Genomic DNA, 8,469 nt, shown 5'->3' on the forward strand with positions numbered 1-8,469 from the left:
AAAAATCCCAGTCTGAGTCTCCAGTGGGAGGATGTGGGTGCGTGTGAGCGATCACAGAGGCCGAGGCGTTTGGAGGGGCAACAAGGAGGGGCCTGGGGCCCAGACCTACTCGCCTCTCTAGTCCTCTGGTGACCTCCATCTCCTGACCTGAACCCCTCTGTCACAGGTATGTCCTCCAATGCTCTTTTCCTTCCTGTTTCACTGTGGGATTGTTGTTGGGTGAGGGGACAGAGAGAGATAAAGCTGGGAGTTAACCCCTGCAAGGCAAGAGCCTGGGGCCATGGGAAGTGAGAGACAACAAAGGCTGGAGGGGAGGGCACCAACTCTCCCTAAAGGACAGAGGCCGGGACAGGGATTAGTACACACTTAGCCTTTAGATTTGTGTTTAGGGATCGAATTTATACAATGAGAAGGTCACCAGGGAGACTCAGTCAGTACACAGGAATCACCTCTGGTCTAGCTGTAAAAGGCACTGGGTAAAGTTAAGGGACCAGAAAGAAGACTGTTCTGTGCTTAGTCTGGTGCATGGGACCCATGGATAGCACCTTAGAGAGGTTTGAGGTACGAGTCTGAGGGCACTTCCGGGAGGAGGCAGAGGATGGGTGAGAAATAGACTGAGGCAGGGTGAAGAATGGGGGTGGGTCAAGAAAACTGGGTAGAAAGGTAGTGGAAGGAAAGGCAGAGCTGCGGGAGACAGGAGAAGGGCGAAGGGACCCGCGGCAGGAGCTGGGCCATGAATTGACCTATACAACCCAGGAAACCTCTTCTGAGGGCCTCTGTGCCTCCCCCTGGCTGTGCTAAGCCAGGCGGCCTGGGGCAACGCGCAGCCAGCTCCTGCCCGCCAAAGTCACTGCGAAGAAGCAACTTCTGTGAAATTTCTAATCTGCAGTTGAGCTGAGTGCCAGGCGTGCGGCAGGGAGCTGGGGCCCCACAGAAGGAACTGACACAGGCCGGTTCTGTGTGGGAGATGAGCCGTGCTGGGGAAAGCAGGTGAAAACCCAAACCCTAGGGGCTCTGTCAGCCGAGGCCCCAGGAGCTGGGGCCTGAAGGGGCTTGCGTGTGAAATCAGAATCCAGCCCTCTGTGGAATGAGAGGTGGAATGAGAAGGGGAGGCATGAGGTGGGCACCATGCCCCCCTGCCACGGGTTTAAAAGGGGAGCCTGCTGCCTCTCCATTTCTCTGAAGGTGAAGCTCCTAGAGGAGGGGGTGCTGAGGCAAGAGCTGGAAGGACTTCCTGAGGCCTGGGGCGGGGCTGGGAGGAAGTCTGAGCAGCTGGTGGCCGCCCCTCCATCCTGGAGCCAGGACTGATCCCAGGAGGGGAGGGAGTGGCCTGCAGCCCTTTCTCTCAGTCAGACCTTCAGACGAAGGATGTCACCTCTCTTTTCTGTTTCCCTCTCTGGACCCCTTCTTTGCAGCCTCCCTGGCCTCTCGCTGTGTCCTGTCTGGACAGAAGAAATGGGCAGTGGGTCTGGTGCCAAGTCTTTGGACTGTTCAGCTTCCTCTGGCCCCAGCTCTTCTGGACTGGGATCTGGGGGCAGGGTTGGGGGTCTGCTCTGATGCTTGGAAGGGGCTTCTTTGCCTGGCCTGCTTGCCTGGTTACCCACAGCCTTGCTCTCTCCCTGGCCAGGGCTCTAGATCCAGACAGAACCCTCCCTCAGCCTCCTGCAGCACCCCTGCCACATCTCTAAAACACGAGGGCCAAGTGGGTGCAGAGTTTGCGTCCTGAGCAAGGGTCCAGGGCCCAGGGTGGGTGGAAGATGGGAGCCCCTGAGATGAGAGTTTGGGGAGGGTGGGGGATGTTGGGAGAAGGGCGGGTGGGGGGGAGGCGGTAGTGAGGATGGTGAGCCCCAGGGAGAGGCAGGGAGTGGGGTGGGTTCAGGTAAAGGCGAGTGCAGACTAGAAGCTCTAATAGAGGTGCAGGAGCAAGGATCAAGGAGAAGACTCTGAGAGGAAGTTGTCAGGACTAGGCTGGAGCCGCCGTTCCAAAGCATTGATCACTCAAGGGCAGATGCAGGGTTTTCTGGGTGTGTGTAACACACACACACACACACCCCCTTGAGAAGCAGAAGCTGGAGGGGGAAGGCACCTCCTGCACATTCAAACACCACCAAACTTGCCCGCTAGGCAGGCCTGTTCCCTCCTGTAGCACAGCTCCAGACCTGCCCCTGCTTTCTCTTTCGTTCTCCCAGCCTCTCCTTGCCCTCTGGCCACCGCTGTCAGCACCACAGGCCTGTTCAGTGACCGTTTCCTTGCCCCCATCATGCACGGGTAGTTTGACCACCAGCCAGAAAAATGTACCTCCAGTTAAGTGTGGGGTCCCGGCTCTGGCCTCGGTCAGCTCCCCACTGGTCCCCAGCTCTGCCCACCCTCATAGACCTCTCTCCAGCTTGCTCCCTTTCCGGGAGAAGTGGGAGCCAGTCTCTCCACCCTCACGGTCCTTAGCAGTTCAGGAGTGTCTGGCTGTGACCTGCTGGTCCTAGGAAGGTTTGGCTTGGGTCCCATCAGTGTTACAGCTCCCTGCCTCAGTCCCCCACCCCAGGAATGGGGAGGAGAGGAGATGGGGGAACTGGACTGGAACCACCCTTGGGGTCAGGAGCCTGGCCAAGTGGACTTTCAGCCTTACAGAGCTGGGTGGTGGAGTGCAGGTGAGGGGAGCTGGACTCTTTCAATACTCAGTCTTTCTCCATTGTTGATAAGCCGTGGCCAAGGGAGAATGGTGGGGATGCTGAGGGAGGCTGCAGCAGGCTGAAGAACAGCCCATACACCCTCTGGTCTCCAAGCTGACCCTTTTCCATAGTCCCGCAGGAAGCCTGCTAGCTAAGATGCCCTCCAACCTCCAACCTGCACCCTCCATCCTACCAACAACTTCAAAGGATGTAGCTGAACCTCGTGAGCAAGGTCTGTAGCATAGGAGAAGGAGGAAAGAATAGGAGACAAGGAAGCAGCCAGGAGGGAGACGAAGTAAAATGTCCTCAAAATGAACTGGAAGAGCAGCTGCTCTCCCTTCCGCCCTGCCCTTGGTACATGCCCACAGCTGGCCCTGGCTGACTCCCCCTAGACTTCATCTCATTTCCCCCCAGAATCATTAAGCACCCACTATATGCCAGACACTGTGCTGGGTAGAGGCCTGACCAGATTAGTGTGTTAGGGAGTTACCAGAAAATACCAGGCTCCATGGCCCTGGAGCCCAGTATCTGCCTGGTCTTAGATCCTCAGTTTATGGCAGAGTTCCTAACACTTACAATAAATGCTGCTGAAGAAATTAAAGATTCTTGTGGCATTGCATAGGAATGGCTGAGGACGGCAAGGCTGAGAGTAGTGATCAGGAATGTTCAGTCACTCAATCGTGTCTGACTCTTTGCAACTCTGGACTGCAACACACCAGGCTTCCCCTGTCCTTCACTATCTCTCGGAGTTTGCTCAAACTCATGTCCGTTGAGTAGGTGATGCCATCCAACCATTTCATCCTCTGTCACCCCTTCTCCTCCTGCCCTCAATCTTTCCCAGCATCCGGGCTTTTCTGATGAGTCAGCTCTTCACATCAGATGACCAAAGTGTTGGAGCTTCAGCATCAGTGATCAGGGAGGCAGTACCAAACTGTGACTGAGTGTGGGCTCTGTGGTCAGACTAACTGAGTCTGGCATTACTACTTACTAGCTATGTGACCTTGGCTACGTTACTTCACCTCTCTGTTCCTCAGGGTCTTCACTGGTAAATAGTGATTGTTTTGAGGGTTAAAAGGTGATGTCTCTAAAGTAGTAAGCAGATTACCCTGCATAGAGTAAGTGCTGGAAGAGACCATCCTTGGGCTAGAGCAGTTTCAGAGGGGATGGGGTATCACCAACTCTATGGACTTGAGTTTGAGTGAGCTCCAGGAGTTGGTGATGGACAGGGAAGCCTGGCATGCTGCAGTCCATGGGGTTGCAAAGAGTCAGATATGACTGAGCTGCTGAACTGAACTGAACTGGGGCATAATGGATGGATGCAAGAGGTTATCCACTGGTTGAATCAGCCCAAATTGGAGGCTAGTTTTCATTCCAATCCCAAAGAAAGGCAATGCCAAAAAATGCTCAAACTACCGCACAATTGCACTCATCTCACACACTAGTAAAGTAATGCTCAAAATTCTCCAAGCCAGGCTTCAGCAATACATGAACCGTGAACTTCCAGATATTCAAGCTGGTTTTAGAAAAGGCAGAGGAACCAGAGATCAAATTGCCAACATCAGCTGGATCATCGACAAAGCAAGAGAGTTCCAGAAAAACATCTATTTCTGCTTTATTGACTATGCCAAAGCCTTTGACTGTGTGGATCACAATAAACTGTGGAAACTTCTTACAGAGATGGGAATACCAGACCACCTGATCTGCCTCTTGAGAAACCTATATGCAGGTCAGGAAGCAACAGTTAAAACTGGACACGGAACAAAAGACTGGTTCCAAATAGGAAAAGAAGTACGTCAAGGCTGTATATTGTCACCCTGCTTATCTAACTTATATGCAGAGTACATCATGAGAAACGCTGGGCTGGATGAAGCACAAGCTGGAACCAAGATTGCCGGAAGAAATATCAATAATCTCAGATATGCAGATGACACCACGCTTATGGTAGAAAGTGAAGAGGAGCTAAAGAGCCTCTTGATGAAAGTGAAAGAGAGTGAAAAAGTTGGCTTAAAGCTCAACATTCAGAAAACTAAGATCACTAAGATCATGGCATCTGGTCCCATCACTTCATGGGAAATAGATTGGGAAACAGTGGAAACAGTGTCAGGCTTTATTTTGGGGGGCTTCAAAATCACTGCAGATGGTGACTGCAGCCATGAAATTAAAAGATGCTTACTTCTTGGAAGGAAAGTTATGATCAACCTAGATAACATATTAAAAAGCAGAGACATTACTTTGTCAACAAAGGTCCCTCTAGTCAAGGCTATGGTTTTTCCAGTAGTCATGTATGGATGTGAGAGTTGGACGGTGAAGAAAGCTGAGCGCTGAAGAATCAATGCTTTTGAACTGTGGTGTTGGAGAAGACTCTTGAGAGTCCCTTGGACTGCAAGAAGATCCAACCAGTCTATCCTAAAGGAGATCAGTCCTGGGTGTTCATTGGAAGGACTGATGCTGAAGCTGAAACTCCAATACTTTGGCCACCTCATTTGAAGAGTTGACTCATTGGAAAAGACCCTAATGCTGGGAGGGATTGGGGCAGGAGGAGAAAGGGATGACAGAGGATGAGATGGCTGGATGGCATCACTGACTCGATGGACATGGGTTTGGGTAGACTCTGGGAGTTGGTGATGGACAGGGAGGCCTGGCATGCTGCAATTCATGGGGTCACAAAGAGTCAGATATGACTGAGCAACTGAACTGAACTGAACTGGATGTGAGAGAAGGAAGGATCGAGGTATGAGGTGCCCTGCTTAGGCAGTGGTGAAGATCCTGGAGCAGGGAGCTGAGAGAGGCAGGGTGGGAAGAGGAACAGCTAGGGTGGGAAGGCAGTTTTCCACTCATGTATACAGTGTGAAGATCCAGGAGGCCATGGGCTCCACCAGTGTAGAGCTCAGCAGAGAGGCCTGGGTGAGGACTATGGCCCAAAGCCACAGCAGGCCAAGAAGCCTTCCTTACCCATTAACCCTCCTGGACTACTCCCTGGGAGCCTCTGCATTCCTCTGCTACCAGTCTGAAAACAGGGAGGCATGGTTCCAGTAGGCTTGTGTCCTGGCAGAGAGCTCAGCATGGAGGTGGACGGTGCCAAGGGGCCCAGCTGCTCAGCCTCCATCATCTGTCTGTCCCACTCCTCACCTCTTGGAGCCTGTGCACCCAGGTGTGGGGGAAAGGACTCTGGATGTGGGCTTTGCCTTCAAGGGAGCTGTCAGTATATTTGAGAGGACTGCAGAGTGGTAAATAAAGCACACACAGATTTGTAAGTGTTGGGGAGAATCACTCAGTGCTCCCCATCCTAGCTGTGAGACTTTGGGCACATCAGTTAACCTTTCCATGTCTCCATCTCCTCATGTGCAAAATGGGATAACAATAGTACCTATCTGATAGGATTGTTGTGATGATTAAATCTGTGAATGTATAACAAGTGTCAAGAACAGAGCCCGGTGCATGCTAACTATTGTTATTATTTATCTGTCCTAACACACCTTTCAGGCACCTAAAGATAGTTGGGGGAGGGTGGAGGTTGTACCGGGGCATGGCACGATTGTCCCCATGATGACTCACCATCCAGCTTAAAGTGTCTTCCTCAGACACACTCCTTTAGACCCCTGCCCCCTCCAGGCCTCAGCCTCCAATCAAAAATCTACTGAGCATTCAATCCACCGACCAGTCTCAACTAGGAATCCTGAGAAGGCAACACCTGCTCAATCATTTGCCTTGGTGGGAGGTGGGGGGCCCTGCTCTTCAGAGATAAAGAAACAAGTTGGAAGGTCCCATTTGATGACTTTCTTTGGATAGTGGCACCTTGAGGTGAGGTGAGGTGAAGTCGCTCAGTCGTGTCCGACTCTGCGACCTCGTAGACTGTAACCTACTAGGCTTCTCCATCCATGGGATTCTCCAGGCAAGAATACTGGAGTGGATTGCCATTTCCTTCTCCAGGGGATCTTCCCGACCCAGGGATCGAACCCAGGTCTCCCGCATTGGAGGCAGACGCTTTAACCTCTGAGCCACCAGGGAAGCACCTTACCCTCCACCATACCCAATTTCTCTTTCTGTAGCCCCCTCTCTTAGGCATGTAGTCTGGATCAGAAAATGATGTACACACAGTGCAGCATAGCCTGGGGGTTAAGTGCAGCCAGGCCACCCAGGTTCAAGCCCCAGTTCTATCACTGAATAGCTGTGTGACCTTGGCAAGTTACTTAACACCTCTGAGCCTCATCTTCACCATCTTAGGTGGTAATGACAGCAGTACTAATTCATAGGCTGGTGGCAGAGAGAAAATACCTGCGAACTCCTGGAACAGTGCCAGGCTCTTATAGGCTATTGTGGTCTGCTGTGAGGGATGCTAGTGTCCTGCCTTACTCACTGGCTCCTTTTCCACCTGCCTAACTGAGCTGAACTGAACTGAACTGAAAGTAGTGGCCATATAAATAGGAAATCAGAGACCCCTTTCTGATCGCAATCTCTGGAAACTCCCCTGCAGCAACTTCTAGACAGATCAATGGCACCAGCAACCTGACATTTCAACTCACTTCCCAGCCCCACTCCCTCTCAACTCTCTTCCCCATGTGACCCCTGCCTGTTAATCCCTCCAAACTGTTCTTCCTTCTGTAAAATTCCCTGAACTTGGGTGGCTGGCTTTGGGCTTGGGGCTAGAATCATCTTTAGGCTCCCCTCTCAGGTGGCTCAGTGGTAAAGAATCTGCCTGCCAATGCAGGAGACTCATCTTTCATCCTGGGCTGGGAAGGTCCCCTGGAGGAGGAAATGGCAAACCCCCTCCAGTGTTCTTGTCTGGAAAATCCCATGGACAAGGGCCTGGTGGGCTAAAGTCCATGGGGTCACAAAGAGACGCGACTGAGCGATTGAGGATGCATACCTAACTTGGTCTTCCCTGAGGGAGCATTTAAAACTCCACTAACATTTCTCAAAGTGTGAACCCAGCAGACAACTTTAGGGTATTTGCTCAAAACACAGATTTTGCATTTCATGCCAGTAAGACTGAGTCTGAATTTAAGGGGCTGGAACTTAACATTTGATAAGCTCCTGGGAAGACTTTTAAAGACACATTGAAATTGAGGTTTTAATCACAATGAAAATCCACACCCACACCCCCAAGAGAATAATCATCGGTGGAAGAGCAGCGGGCATGGTATGTTAGAGATGTGTTTTCCTCTGTCCAGGCAGGCTCAGCTGCAGAGGGAAAGGGACACTGATGGGGCAAAAAGAGGGTGCGTTCTAGAAAGCTGGGGGCGGGGCGGGCGACTCCTTCCAAAACCCTCAGTGAAGAATGGGACCAGTTACGCCGCTGGCGCCTGGGGAATAGCTGACCCGGAGCCACTGTCTCTCCGCCACCTCAGAAGCAGAAGGGCGAACAGGGGGCGCTGGGCCACCGACGCGGCGGTGGGACCTGAGGCCCAGGAAGGCGATGGCCCTTCCCACATAGCCGGCCTGAGACTCCGGAACCGCGGGTGGGGGCGAGGCCTTCTAACCCATCCTCCCAGAGCTCGGCCCCGACTCCAGCCCCCACCGTCCGCGAGCGCCGTCCTTCCATTCCAGCCTCGACCTCCCCACCCGTGCCGGGGGTGTGCGTGCGCGTGTAGGGCGGGGAGAAGGCGGCGGATGGGGTGCGTGCATAGGAGCGCTGCGGTGGGAGGCTGGGCAGCGGGATTCCCTCCGGGAAAATGGCCCAGTCCCTCCCCCAGCCTGTTCGAGACCCTGAACTGAAACAGGAGGCAGGGCGCCCCCGGCCGGGAAGCGGCCCCAGCCCGGATTTCCCTCCCGGGTGGGGCCGCAATGACTCACCCCCTTCCCC

The sequence above is a fragment of the Oryx dammah genome, unplaced genomic scaffold (genome assembly GCF_014754425.2).
Source record: "Oryx dammah isolate SB20612 unplaced genomic scaffold, SCBI_Odam_1.1 HiC_scaffold_11232, whole genome shotgun sequence".
In the NCBI taxonomy this organism is placed as follows: Eukaryota; Metazoa; Chordata; class Mammalia; order Artiodactyla; family Bovidae; genus Oryx; species Oryx dammah.